Source organism: Leptopilina boulardi, unplaced genomic scaffold (genome assembly GCF_019393585.1).
Source record: "Leptopilina boulardi isolate dan_hultmark-lab unplaced genomic scaffold, ZJU_Lbou_2.1 LbouV2_126, whole genome shotgun sequence".
NCBI classification, from domain to species: domain Eukaryota; kingdom Metazoa; phylum Arthropoda; class Insecta; order Hymenoptera; family Figitidae; genus Leptopilina; species Leptopilina boulardi.
In genome coordinates, this window is record NW_026137670.1 from 281,017 (window position 1) to 300,962 (window position 19,946).

Below are 19,946 nucleotides of genomic sequence, written 5' to 3' on the forward strand. Positions count from 1 at the left end.
ATTAATGTAAATAAGTGATTTTAATCGCGTCGAGAGAAAAGGTCAATAGAGAAACTTCATTTCAATTTAATAGTGTATTGTTCGACATTTTGATTTCACTAATATTTTTACTTTTATTTTGCTTCTTTTTTGCGAAATTTTTGTTTCATTTATATAGATTAAGTAGATATTATTAATCATTAATAGATTAAATAATTCTTCTTAAGATGAACAAAAATCTTTATTGGAATTAATTTTATTGAAAATGTTTATCGGAAGGTTTGTGAGTCACATTTATTTTTTTTTGCGAAAGAAGAAGACATCCGCGGATTGTTATCAAGAGTACAACCTACACGAGAAGTGTAGAAGTCAAAGTATTTATATACGAAGAAATAACAAGTTACAATTTTATGAGGTGCCTTTTCTCGAGACAAAGGTATTGGATTACTCGGTTTGTTAATCAGACCACTCGTGTTCCTTATGGGAGTACTATAGATCTTGTAGCCTCACGCCGACACGAAGTTGAGGCGCTGCTGGCTTTCATCTCGCGCACCCAGAGAGAAAACATAAGCGAGAGTCTCGGGCGTTTTAACTGCTCTTCAGAATCTCTTTCTCTCTCTCTCTCTCTCTCTCTCTCTCTCTCTCTCTCTCTCTCTCTCTCTCTAGGATATTATAGTTTCGAAGAGTCTGGCACACAACGTACATGAAGCTGTGGGCAATGAAAAAGGGGGTTCGGTTCCTTCTTTTTTTTTTTATTTTTCTTTTCGCGAACGAGGTGTCGGACAGACGGTTCGCGTTTTATATATGCCGGACCACACAATTCTACTTGTTGCATTTATTTTAACAGGCATACACGCCTACGTCTATATGCATTTAAAATATAGCACAGTTGGGCCCTAGTTTATGAAGGGTCGGGTCATGGAGCAAAGTGAACTCGAGGAGAGGGAAAAACCAAGGAGCAAGAGAGAGAGAGAGAAAGAAAAATAAGAAGAGAAAGAGAGCGATGAGGACCCATTGGACCACGGGCTCTCTTTAAAGCCCCGAGGCCACGTTTAACAAGACTCAGTTAATGCGAGTCATAGATCATTCCGGTATGCACTAAACGTTCGAAATATAAATAAGTATAAACACCACGTAAATCAATGTGATTAGGTAGAGATTCACTCCCATTATGAACGTTTTTACGCTTCTATAAAAGATCCTATATAGCTTTCAACCAAAAGGGATGAAAACTTTCATTCTTGGATCTCTCCCCACTTTTTTTTTTCGATCGCTACTGCTACAACTTGGAAAAGTTCTTTAATCCTGATTGACAAATTGACCTTCGAATCGAGGAAAATGTTCAAACAGAAAAAAAAGTCCTTAGGTCATTGACTTTGACCCCGAGTTCGATTGCAAGAAAGAGAAAAAGTCAGCTCGTAAAGTATAACAATGTTGCTACACGCAGAACTCGGGACACAACTTTAATATATATATATTTCATAAAAGATAATATTCTTTTTGCCTTTCTTTTATTTCGAATGATCTATATTTTTTAAATACATAAAAATTTGGAACTAAGATAAAAAAAAAACCAACGGAGATTTTAAATTAAATACCAAATTATTTTTTTTTATTAATTATGATTATTTGAATTCATTTTTCTTATTATTTAATATGAAAAATATGATCACCTAGATTAATGTTATTGAAAAAAATCGAAAGAAGTACAGAGAGAGAGAGAGAGAGAGATAGAAAAACAATACGTATATGTATGTGTGATTGAATTAATTCTGATCGGAAAGTCAGAGACATTTAAATTCATGAAACTTGGAGTTCACCCTCAACTGTGCGAGGGGCCATTACATCGTCGTTTCGTATAAACCGGTTTTTTTGAATGGATGCGCGAAGAGAGAGAGAGAGAAACCCCGATGAATTTTTGTGGTTGCACTTAACGAAATATGGAGGTTCAAATCGATCGTGAACGTCCCTCACGGGCGAATCCGTCGCTGAGATATCGTCCCATGTCTGTGCAAAAAGTAATAAGTAAACCCCCCCATCCCCCCTCTCATCCCTTCTACACCCTATTCTCTTTAGAGATAAAAAGACAAAACCCCAGGTTCTTGGATAATCGTTTACGTCCGGCAGCATTATCAATTTTGTTCGCATTACCTTTTATTCCCTGATGGTGGGCCACTTTTCGCTTCCTGCGCGAAAGTAAAGTAATGCCCGAAGCGCAGATGGTGTGTGTCCCATTAGGAATTCCCATAGACTTTCGCGAGTCATTTGTCATCTTGTTAAAAATTAGGAACCGTGAATTTAGAACTTCGAATTTATCTTCCAACTGCCTGAAGACAACGAAATTACTGTCTCGCGAAAATTTGCTGTTAATTATATATATATGAAAGAATTGAATAGAAAAAAAAGATATATACTTTTAGAATAAGAAAGTAATTACATTTTGTAAAAAAATCTAAACGAATACATTGAAGAAAAGAAAGACTTATTACAGTCAAACCTGGATAAGTGAGACAGTAATTGATCTTATATTTTGAATTAATTTGAAGAGGTTTTATCCTCCCTGGCATATGTATTTTATTTATTTAGATTTTGAGTACAGTGAAACACAGTCAAACCTGCTTAATTGAGATGGCATGTACTAGAGGTAGTTCTCTAACGTCCCACTTAGTCAGATTTAACTGTATTTTATAATTTTATTTTTGTATTTCTTGCAAATTTATATGTTAACTATTTGTAGTACTTCTAAAATTATTTTGCAAGTTTAAAAAAAAAATTTCAAATTTAATGTTTCAGGTACCAGTTATGAAGGTTTGACTGCTGTCTCACTATAATGAAGATGTTCAACTATACACGAGGTTCTTCCGCTGTTCCAGGTTCTAAGGTTAGTTCATTCTTTTTCTAAGTAAAATTTTATTCTTATTAAAAAAATTTTTCTGATCTGACATTAGCAGCCTGATATGTCAGTGCGCAATGAAGATAAATTAAAGAAATGGGGGGGGAGACTAAACTTCCACTATATATAAAAGATTCCGCATAAATACGATATATATAATAATGAAGGTCCGCGAGGATCGGTCGAATGAAAAGCGAAACGGGCAACTTATACTCGCGCAAAAGAGGGAGATACATCAAGATTGGGCTGACGGTTGACTCCGCGTGCTTAACGTAGCGGGGGAGGAGAAAGGAAGGGTGATGGTGGTGGTCCAGTAAAAACTGGATCCTTCTTTCACCAGCGCCTCGCTCTTTTCAAACCACCTCCCCCCCACCCCTTCAAAGCATAATAAGGACAAACCTTTAATCTCGCAGGCTCAATTATAATTTCCTTGGTTCGTCTGAGCCGCAGAAAGAGAGAACATTTCAAACCCTGGAACAAACGACGCGACCAAAGGGAGCGATCGTAGATTGAAAGTGGACCACCACCTTGGCAGTTTTTCTGCGATTCATGTGTATACGAGAGCGTGGAACTTAAAAAGATCGCCTCTATATATATATACGTTTCTTCCATTGGCTAATAAGGGTCGTTGTCTTCAACGCCATCTTGAAAGAAATCGCGGTTCGTTTGCCAAACAAGAGTATATATATATATATATATATATATATATATATATAATAAAGAGAGATTCTCGGCTCTTATTCATATTTAAATTTCGATTTATTTAAAATATCTCTCTTTTCTCTATACACTGTTTCAACGATAAAATGCGTATATATATATAGACATTGAGATTTTTTTGTAAAGGAATTTTTCATCAAAGAAAACTATTTTTAAAAGAACTGGAGTGGGTGTATCTTTTTTTTTTTGCTGATATAATCAATGCGCATAATCTGATGGGTGTCTCAAGCTTCATTTGATCAGGCATATATACCTGTAAAAGCTTGTGATTTGACACCCGCGTCTCATACGTCTTTCTTTTCGTGTAATTTAATTCGTTGAAATATTCCAAACGGATATGCTTTTGCCAAAGAGAGCCAATAAGAAATCATGCGCGCGCGTCTTTGTCATTTTGAGCGAGAAAAGTGCTTTGTCATTTATGTTTCCGTTTCGGGGGTGTGGATCCCTTGAATTTTTTTTTTTTTTTTTTATTATTATTATTACTATTATTGTAAGGAAGTTTGTTACGCGACACATACATGCACATATGAGTATATAAACCGATACAAACGAACCAGGTGTGCGATTATTGCTTTCTAGGTCCCAAAGTAACTATACAGCATCCAGGAATCCCTCGTTCATCCCGTCGAACAATGCTTTTCGAGCATGGAACTCGCTCTTCGACGATGCAAGAATTTTATCGGCGCGGCCCAGAATAAAGGAGATCGCTATCTGGTTTATTAGGGTGCCTTCGCTAGAAAGTTCGTCGATGCTTCCCTACTAAAGTGATAAACAAAGCACGCCTTCGCGGCTGGTGGCCCTGATTCGCGTTTTTTTTCCTTTCTGTATAAAAAAAATAGCTATAGATTTTTTATAATATTTTAGGGCCTATTTTTTTACAAAGATATGATTCAAATGAGATTCTAAACGCATCTGAAGTAAGAATTATCGTTTATTTAAATTTAAATATAGTCGAACCTGTTCCAGTTAGACTGGTTTAACTGTATTCACAAATTTTTTCTATATGATTTCAGTTGTTTAAGTCTATTTTTTATTATCACTGAATAATCTTTGAATAGTAACCAAACAGTATTGTTAAAGCTTAGGTACAGTCAAACCTAGTTAAGTGACCCCTTCGAAAGAATGAATTGTACTCCACTTTGAAAGGTTTACAAACTTGCAGTTTGTGTAAAACTATTCCTAAGCTTCAAAATTTTTCATTTTATTTCACGTCTCACTTAGACAGGTTTGACTGAGATTCAAAATTCTACTTCTATCGGTATTTTTATCCAGGACTGAGATTTGATTCCACAGTCACTATTTTTCAGTAGCAAAAATTAAGCATTTTTAGTAGTATAGTTTCTATTTTATAAAAATCCCACTTAAATAGGTTACAGTGTATTTGAATTTCTACATGTACCTTATACTAAAGTATTTTTCAAAAAATAGTATGGTTAAAATAAAAGAAAAAAACAATAAATACCAATTAAGCAATTGTTTTGAAATACAAGAACAGGAGAAAAATGAATAATATATATACGTAAAAGGATGACACGTGAGTGCATTAGAGAATCAAGGAAAGAGTCCTCTTGCTCCTTAAGGTATCATGAGTCCTATAGCTCGTGGTCTAATGTGCACGAATGGAACTGGGATATGCAATGCACGTTCTTGGATACGTTACCATATGTATGTGTGAGTGCACATATGTGTTAAGGGTGTGTAAGTGGACATAAATGTATAGCAATAGTAGAATCGCTGCAACGTGCAGACCACGAAGAGCGTCAAAAGGGAATGTGTCCCCTCCAGGAGGTGCGGTGGAGGAGACGAAGAAGAAGACGAAGAAGAAGAAGGAGTATATATATACGAGGGGGACAGAGGACAGGGGAAATGTTACATCGTGGGCACTCCATGTACAGAGTCAGTTGTGTCTCGCGTACGCGAGAACCAATCCCAGTATTTGCACTTCCTTCCTAACGCGGATGGCGACCACCTCTCTGCAGGGGCGTATCCTTCGCTCCTAGAGCCCGCCCTAGGCTCTTCCAGTACGCTCAACTTATTTTGTCCCTTTTATCAAAAAAAAAAAAAAAAAAAAGCCTAGCGCCACTGACAAATGACACTGGACTAGACTTTGATAATTCCTTTTTCAATGTATCGTATCATCCATTTTTCGGCAATTAGCGGCTACATATTCTTCATTTATTTAACCTAGATCCAAATTGTTTGATAGGAGTTCCCATTTAACGATGTTTGACTGTATTTGTAATTTTCGCTTCCATTGAAACGTTACTATCCATTTTATCATAACTCACGAACCTAAAAGCACCATGTGACAAAAGTTAGATACAGTGCAACCTGTTAAAGTGAGATCGTCAGGGATGGATCGTTCTATACTCATAGAAGACAAAGGCTTTTTAAAACAAAATTGCTCGAGCCTTAGCAAAAATTCTCAGTGATTTACGCATTTAAATCAACGTCCCAATTAGACAGGTTTTACTGTATTTACAAATTTTCCATTCATATGAATTAGAACCACATATGTATAAATGTTTCTATATTTGTAACAAAGCTCATACACTGGATCTTTAGTTATAGACGAATATGTGTCTCAATAACAGGAGTTCTATTGTAATTGTTTCGTTATGAATTACAATTACTAAAACATCGTCACCGAGTGTATCAGCACAAAAATTTCTTTAAATTGATATAATAAACCATAAAATTCAAGCAGACGCGAATGACGCCAAAAAAGCAAATATTAAATCCTTGACCATGTTTCTGATTTATTTGTCCATATATTGTTTGGTTAAAATGATCATCTTAATTGCAGACATAAAAACGTCTCATTCATAAATCAAGGGAAAATAAAAAGAAAAAAAAATCCCTCCAATGAATAGACTCTCTTAACAATTATAGAAAATGTATGAGAGAAAGAGAGAGAATTCTGGCTTGTTTTCAAAGCGCGGTAGGTCAATGTGTGCGTATATATATATAGATTGATGTCTGCTTTTCGGTGATTCATATTTGATGATTTGGAAGCGAGAGTTCGCTGTTTGAAGAATCGTCTCTTGATTTGGAAGATGGAGTGTATATTCTCGAATCACGCATATATATGACTATATGGTATCATCATCATCATCATCATCATTTCGTGTGTGGCTCTCGTCATTCTATGAGTGGTCGCCTTTTCTCCGATCGTGCATACAATGCCTTATGGACACGGATGGATTACTCTCGATCGAAGGCTATACGTTCGACAGGTATATATACATATATGTCGAGAGGGTCCCTCTCTCTTTCTTTCTCTCTCTCTCTCTTTGTGACGCTCGAACAGATTTATACGGTCGGTTCCACCAAGCGCAGACGATTCGACTCTTTGCGGATTCTTGGGCTTCCACCGATATTATTAGCGGTCGCGTATATAGCCACTCTTTTTTAGTCTGACATTGGTAGCCTCGCTGCTTTTCGACAGGTACCGACCCTTCTTTGATACCTTTGCCTTGGCTTTGGAGGCACACACGGGATACTTTTTTTTCCTCCCCATCGCATAATATGTGTGGTTCCACATATATTTTATTTTGTGTTATCTACTCTGGTTATATGTATATGTAGGATTGAAAAAAAAAATGAAATTTCATTCACAATATAGTTGCTGATTTAGAAATTTTGTTGTCAATATAAATTGTACCAATTAGAAATTGACTATTGGTAACTGGTTTAGTTACTTTACCTGGTTAAATCTGTTGGGGTTACCAATAGTGGTTTCTACCGGATCAGTACTGACAATTATAGCTCTAGTTCCAAACTAGGGAGATTTAGTTTACCTCATACTGGCAAAGAAGAAAGTCAGTACTGTTATACGGTTCTGCACTGGTATAACCAGAAATATAACAACCAGTATTGTTTATTTCTAGATTAATACCGGCAAACAGTATTTTTAGCAGTAGAAATTAGTATTGGCTGGTAACCCAGTGCTTAATACTGGGTTTGTAGTGGCTATAATTGTTCTGTACTCGGAACCAGTATTTTAGTATTCTAACCAGTACTGTTTTTGTATACTATAGCAATCAGAAGTATCAAACAGAATTGTTTATTTCTAGATTAGGCAAACAGTATTTTCTTTTGCATGAGAAACCAGTACTGGATGGTAACCAGTACTTAATACTGGTTTTGTACTATGGACATCATTTTTCCGTACTAGGAACCAGTATAAATTTAGTATTTTCAACCAGTATTGTAACCGCAGTACTATGTTAGTACTGGCTACCATTTTAGCAACATTCAGTATTTGTATTTCTTAATCAGTACTGGCAAACAGTATTTTCTTTCATACTATAAGGAATTAGTAAATTTAATATAACAAATCAGTATTGGTACTGTACCAGAAACTAGTATTAATTTAGTATTTTTAACTACTGATTTAAACTAATACTGAAACTGATAAACTAGTACCAGAAACCAGTACTACTGTCAGTCACTACTAACTTGTGATTAGAATTTTGCGATAATTTTTTTTTAAATATTCTTGTCATACTTTTGCGAATTGAAGAATTGCAAAGATTTTTTTTACGATAACAATCATACGAATGAATTAAGAAATCATTGTTCATTGTGAAAATATAGTGATTCCATGGCGCACTACATATATTTTCTCGTATAACCTTTGCTACAAATATCAAGATGTTATTATCTAATAAAATTCAATGTTAAAGAGCGACATACGTTAGAAATTTCTTGTTAACTTTTTTTTTTTTTTTTTTTTAGAAAATAAAGCCAGTGCACCCAGGCGTGACACCGGGTCGCGTTAAGTGTGGGCGGAATTGCGTAGTAAAATGGTGCATTTATTTAATTCTGTCACACAAAATTTTCATATTTCATACGAAAGTGTCTCATACCAATTATTTCACGCTGAATGTGTTTTGTACAAATTATTTTATAGCAGTCATTCCTACAAATGTTTTTATAAAATATATATATATATGAGAGCGTTTTCTTAAAAATTTAATTTAGAGTTTTTATCATATATATAGATATTATATTCATTAAATATTTTTCGTCTAGAAAATATTGTGGTCTTATAAGTCCACGGGAGAATTTAATTTTCGAATTTGTGTAGAATTTGAGAAAGAGAGATTCTTTAGCGCGATGCGAGGGCAAAATCCTCGTTGGTTATTCAGAACGCGAGAGATATATATATATATATACGTTTAACTGCCAGGATTCGATGCGCATCTATACGAGCCATAAAGCATGAGTCGAGTACATCGTGCATGTTACCAGGGGCCTACCGTGTCGCCTGTAGTAGGCATTACTGAGATTACAACCGAGAGTACGTATATGTAATAATCCTACATCCCTTTTATCCATATAATCCCTTATGCCTTCGCACTCGTCGAGAAGAAGCGTATATATATTGGATAAGGCCCACTCGCAGACTCGATTAAGACCCATGTGAGATAATCAGCCCCATAATACACTGTAAATTTGCAAACCCACCTGCAACAACTATCGTAATTTACTTGAAATAGATTCCTCTCTCCCTCTCTCTCTTTCCCTCCCTCTATCTCTCAACTTTCATTCCTTCAAGTTATTTGTCCTCACGCAGATTGGTCATATGATAAAAATAATTGTCAATGACCAGTTAAGACACAAAAATAACATTAAGCACATGCTCTGAATGCTAATCAAAAATCTTTTCCTACCGAAAAAAAAAATTAATCATATTTCTCAAAACTATTTTAAATCTCTTCCTGCTCGACATTTATTTCAGAGCAGTTCTTTGAATATTAATCATTGTTTTTGGGACAGAAAAAAAATTTCCATTATATTATTTTAAAATTCAGTGGTTTCTTTTTTTTGAAAAATATTGAATGAAAAAGAATATAATTTTTTTATCAGAAATTGTATAGGAAAAAATTAAGAGAGCAAAATTCTTGGACAGCAGTGAAAATCCAGACGTATTCTTATTAGTATAGGAAAAGTAGGCGGTGGTGAAGGGGGGTGTATATAGAGCGGGTTTCTTCTCTTCGGAAAATATATAAGGATGAAGATTCGCTTTATACGAGTTTCGTTTCTCCCTAATAAGCCCTGGCGCGCAAAGCTTTCTACCCCGTTAGTCATATATATATATATATATATATATATATATATATATATATATATATATATATATCTATATACATACATACATTTATATGGAGAATGTATCTTTATCCTGAGGGTGGGTTACTACCCGAAGATACGTATCTTCTAGTTATTAATGTATGTCTGCAACCCCCTTCCCACACATACACACACATACTCCTCAGGAGCGAATGTTCTGCCAAGACGCGCGGAAGATCTGAAATTACGCGAAAACATCTTAACGATGGTTCTCAGTTACTCTTACGCCAGAAAGAAATTTTCGACCAACTTCCCAATATACAGTTCTTTGTATGCCCAAGTATTTTTAAATCCAGAATCTTTTTTTATTCCTCTCAGAAAATTCTTTAGACAATCAGAAATTGACTATCGGTTCAATATTGGTTCAATTTGATACGAGTAGGTTCGAATAGGTTCAGATTGGTTCAAATTAGTTCGAATTGGTTCGAATAGGTTCAGATTGGTTCTAACTGATTCAAATCGATTCGAATGGGTTCTAAAGGGTTATTAGATTGATTCAAATAAGTTTAAATTGGTTCTAATTAGTTCAAATTGATTTGAATTTGTTCGAATAGGTTCAGATTTGTTCTAACTGATTCAAATTGATTCGAATGGGTTCTAATAGGTTCAGATTGGTTCAAATTGGTTCTAATTAGTTCAAATTGATTCGAGTAGGTTCGAATAGGTTTGGATTGGTTCTAATTAGTTCGAATTAATTCGAATAGGTTCAGATTGGTTCAAACTGATTCAGAATGATTCGAATGGGTACTAAAAGGTTATCAGATTGATTCAAATAAGTTCAAATTGGTTCTAATTAGTTCAAATTGATTCGAGTAGGTTCGAATAGGATTAGATTGGTTCAAATTAGTTCGAATAGGTTCAGATTGGTTTTAACTGATTCAAATTGATTCGAATGGGTTCTAATAGGTTATTAGATTGATTCAAATAAGTTTAAATTTGTTCTAATTATTTCAAATTGATTTGAATTTGTTCGAATAGGTTCAAATTTGTTCTAACTGATTCAAATTGATTCGAATGGGTTCTAATAGGTTCAGATTGATTCAAATAAGTTCAAATTGGTTCTAATTATTTCAAATCGATTCGAGTAGGTTCGAATAGGTTCAGATTGGTTCCAATTAGTTCAAATTGATTCGAGTAAGTTCGAATAGGTTCAGATTGGTTCTAATAAGTTCGAATTGATTAGAATAGGTTCAGATTGGTCCAAACAAAACTAGAATTTCTCTACTCGTCAGCAATAATCCCCCGTCTACTGAGAAATCAAAAGGAAACACTAACGTCATAAACTTACATTAATATATATGAATTTTACTTTTAATTTTAGAATAACTACTTCTTTTTTTTCCCTAGGTTAAGGCATATATATATATATAATATAAAGTATAGTTGTATATATGTATATATACATAAATGTACGAATATGGCACATTTTCAAACCATTATTTTATGAACATTTGATTGAGGTCTGATACTTTCACACCAAGTATAGGTCATTAGCTATAGATCGGATCGATAATTGGCGTCGGCGAAAACGTAAGCGTTAAGAATTAATCAATGACCTACTCGCAAGTTCCCTGGAAAGTCCGTATAATGGCCTTAATTATATTTGTGAAATTACTTCGCTTTAGAATTTAATTGAAAATCCGTTTCATGTACTATCCTACTTCCATGACGCGAAATGCCTTCACATTCTTCATTTGATAAAAAAAATGTTTATATATTTAGTTATACGAAATTACTTCTTAATAAATAAGGATAATAAAAATTGTAACCATGTATGGAAGCTCGCCAGAAATGAGACGAATTCCCGAGTTTTACTTATCGACATAATAGCGCACTTTTATATTATATACATATATATATATATATATGTGTGTGCAAAATTGGTCGACTTTTATTTACAGTATAGGAAATGATACTTATTTCCGAAACCAACAGAAAATAGGTTTATTTCATTCGAGTTTTCTCTAAATGAGTGTTATATGACTTTTTTTATTTGACACGCAGTTATTAGAAAATTTATATTTCTTGTATTTTACCTAATTCGAAATTGCGATATTTATTTTCTATATTTTCAATTTACAATAGAAAGAATAAAATATGAACTATATATAGATAAATTAGGGATAGTTTTTTTTTCCTTTTAGTGGAACATAAAAATGAAATAAAATTTTTTTTTTTTCTCTGGGGGTTGAGTATCGCTGCTTGTAAGAATGAGTCGGTATTGATCACACTTGAGAAACCTCTATCCTTCGCCACCCCAAATACCACCCCCCAACCCAACTTCCTACCCCCAAACTGAAGATATGAATTCCTAATACACAAACGCGCGTTCTCCTCCGTTTCTTTTCCCCGGGTGTGTGTGCGCGGTTCCTGAGTTCGAAAAACTTAGTTACGTAAGACGCTTCTGGCCTCGATCCAATGGCAATCACAGCCATCTTTAATTCCTTTCTTCTGTCTGCGGCGTGACTTATGCTCGAAAAAGTCCTTTCTTTTCGCTGCCTTTTTTAAAAGACCCGTAAAAAATCCTTCTTTTCGTTTCAACGTTCCTTTTGGCATCGCACCCCATGCCTTCGAGCTTCTTCTTCTTCTTTTTTTTATATATATATACTCTTAAAAAATCGACATAAAAACATTCTACCAAGTATAACTACCCACGCACTTTGACGACCTTTTAATCTGAATTTATTATAAGGAAATTCAGAAGTATATGTGGCGACGAGTCCAAAACAACCTTGCGGATAAACTGATAAAATTGTATCCATAGTTTTACTGGAATTAATTTATGTGAAGGGAAATTACGATATCTACCAACAATAAAGACATATTTAAAATGTTAAATACAATTAAACCTGATCAACTGAGATTACAATAAGGGATACGTTTTATTTTATTTTAAAAATGTTTTTGAACTTACAGTAGATTTTTTTACTCGATAATTTTCTTCACTTTGGACACTATTCTTAATAATAGAAATTTCCATTTTATCCATTTGTCACTTAAGCAGGTTTGAGTGTATTTCAAAATTCAACGTTTATGATTACTAAACCATTTGTACTTTTTCAAAAATACGAAAATCTTTCATAAAGGTTCTTTATTTAGAGCAGAATTCCACTTTTACCCAGAAGTAGAATTTTTCATTTTATCCACGTCCCACTTATCAAGATTTGACTGTTTTTCAAAATTCTAAATTGAAGTCGATAATTTATTCCCGAATTGGCAAATTTCTCAAGGTGGCCCAAGAACCTTTCGTATACCAATATTTATTAAATACACTGAAACCCAATCAACTGAGATTACTTTCGTCTCACTTAAAGAGGTTATACGGTAGAATGAAACAAATTGATTTTAGAAAAAAAAATTCTTTGAATAAATAATTTTTATATGTAATTTTGCTTTATAAATATAAATTTTTGTTATTGAAAATAATAATAATGAGATAAAAATTTACACTTTATGAAATAATTGATATGTTTTTTTTTGTTGCATAAAGGTAAATCGTGTGTATAATTATGAGCTTGATGCCGCTAGAAACAATATAATACAAGGAGCAAATCGTCATTATATCTGACGGTCAAGTTATTATAAGCAACTTAGGGCTCTCGAGATCGTTATATATATTTTTCATATAAAATTAAAAAAAAAAAACACAAGTGCGGCGAAAAAATCGACTTTAGGGTCATTAATATTTGTCCCCCTCGTTTATATATATATATATTGTCTATTAGTCAATTTGACTGACATTTCGATCATTTTCCTTAATTTTCTAATTTTCTTTTTTTAATACATCTATTATGTAATTATATAGGTTTTTTTTTGTATGCTACATTGCGTGCAACTAATCAATTTTTGGTTAATTATTTCTCAATTTTATTTATATGTAATCATATATAATATATGTCTATATTTTTTTTCTCTTACAATTTTTCATAAAAATGAGAATATAATAATAAAAAATAAACTGCGATAATTGATACAAAGAGGGTAATAATTTTCATTTTGTGATTAAAAGATTTATTTTCTGCGGCCAGTTTTAATATCGGCGCGTGCTTTTCATCATCATGTTTCCGCTTCGCTCTCATTCTGTGACTGTCCAAGATGCTATTTTATAATTTTCGTCGCTCTCGGTCACGCAGTACGAACACTCACTGTAACTAACCGTATTTACGGCTTAAAAAACATCAAATATATATTTCCTTTTTATATTTATATGACCACATGTACGTTGTACGTGCTACCATCAAGACTCTTCGTCTGAATTCTTCTTTCTACATACTATTATACTGCTCTTCATGTATGGGTTATATATATATATATATATCTGTATCTAGACAGAAAGAGGAACATCAGCAGTGCATTAGAACGGATTGCGTTTGTGATGTGATTCTTCAACCGAGATCTTGCAACCTTTACTTTATGGCATCGAGATTTACCCTTTTCAACATTTTCGCGTACTGCTGGAGCAGAGATACTGGGCCAAAGAGCATTTCTTAACTTAACTACCTCTTTTCGCTGTTAAATAACTTTTCTTAACAAAGAGACCATTTCAATCTTTTATATATATATATATTCCTCTACTTTCTGCTTTTTTTTATTTCTTGTGCTATTTTTTCTAAGTTAATTTTCATTTAAATTGAACTTTAAATAGAGTTATTGATATAGATCTTATTGAAGTTTAATTAAAATTTAATTTTAATACTTATTCTATTTTAAATCAGATTTAAAATTTTATTAGCAAGTTATTTTGCTGTTTCTTTTGAAGGGAAAAATATTGTACACTAGAACCTCGTTAAGATTGAGGCCTCTTTTAGAAAACATATACTTTGAAAGCATCTTTCATGAATTTTCACTTATCGAGGTTCGACTGTAAGAGTCAGTGAAAGATATCCCTAATTCCTTTATTAACATCTGACTTCAATATAAATATTTTTTTGAATTCTAACTTATCGAGGTTCCACTGAACATATTACGTATATAGGCTAACATACTAAAAATTATTGTGGTTACACTGAATATACAAAGAATGGAAAAGAAAAATTCTTGAAATGATGTCTACCAAAAAAATATATTTCATGAAGGTTGCACTGTATTTCAGTTCATCAAAATAAGGTACTTTACCAAATATAATCATTTCTATACTAGCTTTTATAAATCGAAACTGTTTTTAAACAGTCACGTGTCAAATATTTCAATTTAAATGCATTATCACAATCAAGTTTCGACTGTATACAATTAGTTATAGAATTTCTATTAAAAATATATATTTCTGAACAAAATAAATTGGTATAAGTAAAAAAAAAATTTTTTTTGTGCGATTCTGAGACGATTGGTTTTTAAATAATGGTGCATGGAATGCAGGTAAAGCAAATAAGCTCGCCTCATCGCGAATAGCTAATTATGCTTCTTGGCATTTCTGTTTCTGGTTAGGCGCGCACTAAGGAAAGAGATAGGTACGGCGCGCAGTAGGGGATTACAAGCTAATCCCAACCTCGTAGGAGGACACGAGCGGCCGCGGTCACCCAGCATCCGCGTATACTTGGTAGATATATATAATGGCGTTGTTTAATGTTTAATCATACCCGCGCTCGCTCAGAGTATAATCAGAGTATAATTCAGACAACAACATGAACCGCCACGCCGCGTTGGCGGTGATCTGCGGTCGCGGGTTCAGGCCTTGGCTGCTGGCTTCTTTGCGCGCTGTACCAAACTACGTGTACCTCTTTACCTTGGCTCCTCAGCGCCAACTTTTATAGAAACTCACCTTAAGCCGCACATTAAAGAGTTATATACACCTGCGCGCAAAAAAAAAGTCTCCCCCCAAGAATTCGCGGTTATTATTTACTACTATATATATACAGTCCAATTATTATTGAATTCCATATCTTATTTTCTTTTATTTCTCTCCAAATTAAGTACTAGCTCTTTTTTTCAAATTAATTTAAAATTACTTTTCAATTTTTTTTTTTCAATTTCAAAAAAATTAAATCTATTTTAAATATATATATAGTTTATTTTCTTTTTTTTTATTTCTATAATCATCAAGGTCTCTTATCTTTTTGTTGGTAAAAGAAATAAAAATTATGAATTTTAATCTCGAATGAGAGATTTGAATCATTAGAAGGTAATTTACAATCCAAGGAAGGGTATATATAGACGAAAAAAGTGTGTGTGGACCATAAGTTGAGTTTGCCTCGCATGCGTTGTAGAATAATGTAGCACATTATATATATATAGCTGGAGAGTATTAGAGTAGCCGGTAGCCGACTGGTGAGTTTTTTTTTTTTTCCTACTTTTTTTTGTGGGATTCCAGTAGCGCCTTCAACAAACATTGGCACGCAGAGGGGGAGGGAGGGAATGAGTCCCGTCTTCGCGCGCTCTCTGCGTTCACCACTTTTACTAGGTTAACCCAAGCCTCGTGTCTCATTCCTCGTTTCGCTCATCAACGTTTATATTTTTGCTTCATCCGCAAGAGGATCAACCCTCATCATGAATTTCTTTAAACAGCTTATAGTCAAGCAAAGAAACAGTATTATATTTAAAAAAAAATTAATTTTAAAAATACTAATTTGTTTATTGAAAATAAATTATCATTTTGAAGAAAGTCTGTAGAAAAAATTTTCGGTTTTGTAAAATTATACATAAGTATCTTTTCTACAGTCGAACCTTTGTTAAGTGAGACACGCAGGGGCGGTTGTCCCACTTATCCAGGTTTGACTGTATTAAAAATTCTAATTTCCTCCAAAAAATCAAATAAAAGCTGCTCTTTTTTTTCCTAATATTACATCAACGAATATAATTATATTTTTAGACTCTATCTGATGATCTGATAAGTTTGTCACATTATCAAGGGTAGTGAAAAGAAGAGATTTTGTTTTTTTTTTTTCCGAGACTCCCTCTGGAGATGAAAAATTCCACTGGAATGAGGCAATGCACACACGGGGCGGTTGTTTCTTTCACCCTAGGTGCACACTGTTTTTTTTTTTTATTTCTTTTTTTTATACCTAACCCCAACTATGAGTCACATAATAGCTTCTCCACGTCACGGCCTAATGATTTATGTTTCGCGCCATACGAATATGGGTTTTATATATTTCTGTGCAATACGAGGTTTTTTTTTTTTTTTTATTTTTTACTTTCTCACCCTGGGATTGTCAGGGGCGGAGGATAAAGAAGAAGGGGGGGGGGGTGATGAGGAAGGTCGAAAGGGGGAATCATAAAGCGTGTATACGAGACCTTGATGTTATATAGCGAATGCAACTAACTACCCAGCCTATATAGATCGATATAATTAATAGCTTCGGAGTATCGGGTAACATATGGCCTGGGACACACAAGGAACCAAAGGTTTCGGAACCAAAGATGCGATCAACATATATATATAAACCGATGGCGATGCCGCCACCTCAAAGTTGACCGCGGCTCGACCAAAACCAAAGGGATTAAAGACAAATAAACGAATGTCCAACAGCAAAATAAAAAAAAAAAAAAAATGAGACAAAATTCTCGACCGCATGCTAATTTCTACCTGTGTGAGACGTGGAGAGGTGGATGAAACGCGTTCGCCGCTTCTGTCACTGATTTTGTGTCTCGTTGCAATTCATGGAAATTTCGCAAATTCTTTTTTTTTTTTTACTATAATAGTATAGGCCTCGAGTTTCTGATTTTTTTTTCTACTTTCACGCAGATTTTAATTTTTATCGAAGGCTTGCTTTTTAGTTTTAATTTTCTGCAAGACATATTTAAATTCTTATAAGAAATAAATCTCTTTATTAATTGCATTTGAGAAAACTTTTATAAATTGACAAAATGTATAGAAAATATAAAATGTATAGAATACTGAAAATTTTGTTAATTTAAAATTTGCTTATTTCGCAAATACTTTTGAAAAAATCTTTAAAGATTTATATATTTCATATATTCCCCCCGCGCGATTTATTCAATTGTCGCACAATATAAGAGTTGGTACACCACCACGTGTTCGAGACTATCGTGTACACGCGTATTATATTTAAGAATGTAAGCGTGGCAGCCTTTGCTTAGGTATAATTTTGAACAGTTGCACCGACAAAGGGAACATCCAACCCTCAAGAAGTTATCATTTGCATTCCCTCGTTGGACACGTGGCATGGCGCGCACACACAGTTTATATATATATACACCCTCTCGGTGTTGTCTCGCACCTCACACGCGAGTATATATATATATATATATACAAGTCTCGATGCATTTTGCATAATTTCACGAATCGCATATAATCGTTCCCCGCGTGTTACTAAAAAAAAAAAGTACCGGCATTCATGTCGCAAGTGGTCATCATTAGCATAAGGTTTTCAAAATAGCGCGCCCAATGGCAAATGCGACACGTGTCTTGACACGAGACTCGAAGGCCTAGATTGAATTACCTATATGTATACAAAACCATGTTCCTCATCCAATCATTCCTTAATAAATATCCACTTGTCAACTGCAGGTAGAACAATTTTTTTTTTATTACATTTTCTTTTCACTGTTCAAAAGAAATCTAAAATAATGGAATTTTATAAAAGCGGATCAAAAAAGTTGTATCTCAATTATAATTTCTTACGGCCTTCAAAGTTAACTGTGATTTTAATTTTGAACAAAATTTCACAAAATGGCGATTTTATGATGTTTTGCTCTTATTTTTTCATGTCACGAATTAAATGAAAGAAAGAAAGCTACTGTGAGGGTTTTGGTTAGAAAAGAACACGAAAAGTTAACCGCATGTGTATAGGCCAGATGGTTCAAACATGCCGCCGCTAAGGAATCAATTTCTCGTTCGGATAATCGAGCTTATTGTTTCGATTTTTGTGTTAGGGCTGTGTTGTTGTCTTTTTTTGTGGCGGATTTTATTTTTAACTCTTATTGGCTTTTATCGCGATATTCAAGACGGGGGAGAGAGAGAGAGTGAGAGAAAGAAATAAAGAAAGATAGAGAGAGAGAGACTATAGTCGTTTTAGATCTCCTCTGACAAGACCAAGCGACCGCGTCAGGAGCAACACCATACAACCGACGAGTAACACAATGGGGATATTCTTTGCTACCTCATTTCAACGCGCCGCCAAATGCATTGTATCCTCGGCGGATGCAAGAAGATCCCGAAGAAATAAAAAAAAAAAAAAAAATGCCGCGTCTAATTAACCCAAACCCGCATATCGTTTTCAAACAACAGGCAGAAAGATGACTTTGACATGAAAACGATCGACTCGCAAAAACAACAAGATTCCTTTATATATTCACGAAAAAAAAAATCGGATTTGTTACGGAACGAGAGGACTCTTCTTCTTTTTTTTCATATTATTATTAACGGCACCTGAAGATTGAAAAATTTAATTAGTTCGAGAAAAAAGAAGAGAGAGCTATGGAAACGCAGAGGCAACTATTTTACCCTTTAAGTAAGTTCCACGAAGGTTCGAGTCAAAGATTCATTGAGAGTAATTACAGGTGGTCGGTTTTCAACTTGGTAAACCGTGATTTTTACCAGAAGAGAGAGAGAGAGAAAGAGAGTCGTTCAATGTTGCATTATATATATATCTTTCTGTTGGAAATGTTATACACGGTCAAGCGATAAGTCCGGGCCACCCGCAGACAAAACATTTTAACCATTTGCGATTGCCTCGATTTTCAGAAATACCGTGTTTTTTTTTTTTTATTTTGTCTTTACTGGAGAAAAAACAACAACAAATAAATTAGATACCTTAAGGATCGGCTGCTTGTTTCTGTACCGCAAGTGATTTAAAAATAATTTTACAATTCTTCTTTAAAAAAAAATAATTACTTCAATAATAATAATTAGTTTAAATATTCAGAAATTAAATTTTAAAATGGTTTTCAATAAGTGGTGTATTATTTAAAATCTATTTAAATAGTTTTAAAAAATGTTGTTTTAATAAAATGCTTTTTCATAAAAAAAAGAGGATTTTGTCTATATGTTTTAGTGAAGTTCGTTGATAAATTTCTTTTTGGAAAAGAAATGTTTCACTCTTTTTGAGTCCACATTTTCGTTAGTGCCTATATCTGTATGTATACTCTCCAATTGAGAATATTCCTTATATATTTTTTTTGTAGTCGCATAGTCCATCTTCTGTTTTGTAATCTTTGCCTACCTTTTTTAAAATTATTTAATATATGAATAAAATCCTTTGATGTTGAGAATAATTTTTCTGTTCGTGATAAGAAAATTAGATTTTTAAATTGAAAA

General features: G+C 33.7%; 1 protein-coding gene and 1 long non-coding RNA gene across 5 annotated transcripts in view; one reads left to right on the plus strand and one right to left on the minus strand.

Moving 5' to 3' along the window:
* The window catches only part of LOC127291159 (uncharacterized), a 196,504-nt gene that overhangs the window by 92,121 nt on the left and 84,437 nt on the right, over positions 1–19,946 (plus strand). The window contains exon 8 of the long non-coding RNA XR_007844554.1: positions 2,773–2,860. This is a non-coding gene — a long non-coding RNA (uncharacterized LOC127291159). The remainder of the gene's footprint in view (positions 1–2,772; positions 2,861–19,946) is intronic.
* Positions 1–19,946, minus strand: part of LOC127291152 (zinc finger homeobox protein 3) — a 127,630-nt gene that overhangs the window by 59,381 nt on the left and 48,303 nt on the right. The gene's annotated exons all lie outside the window — the stretch shown is intronic.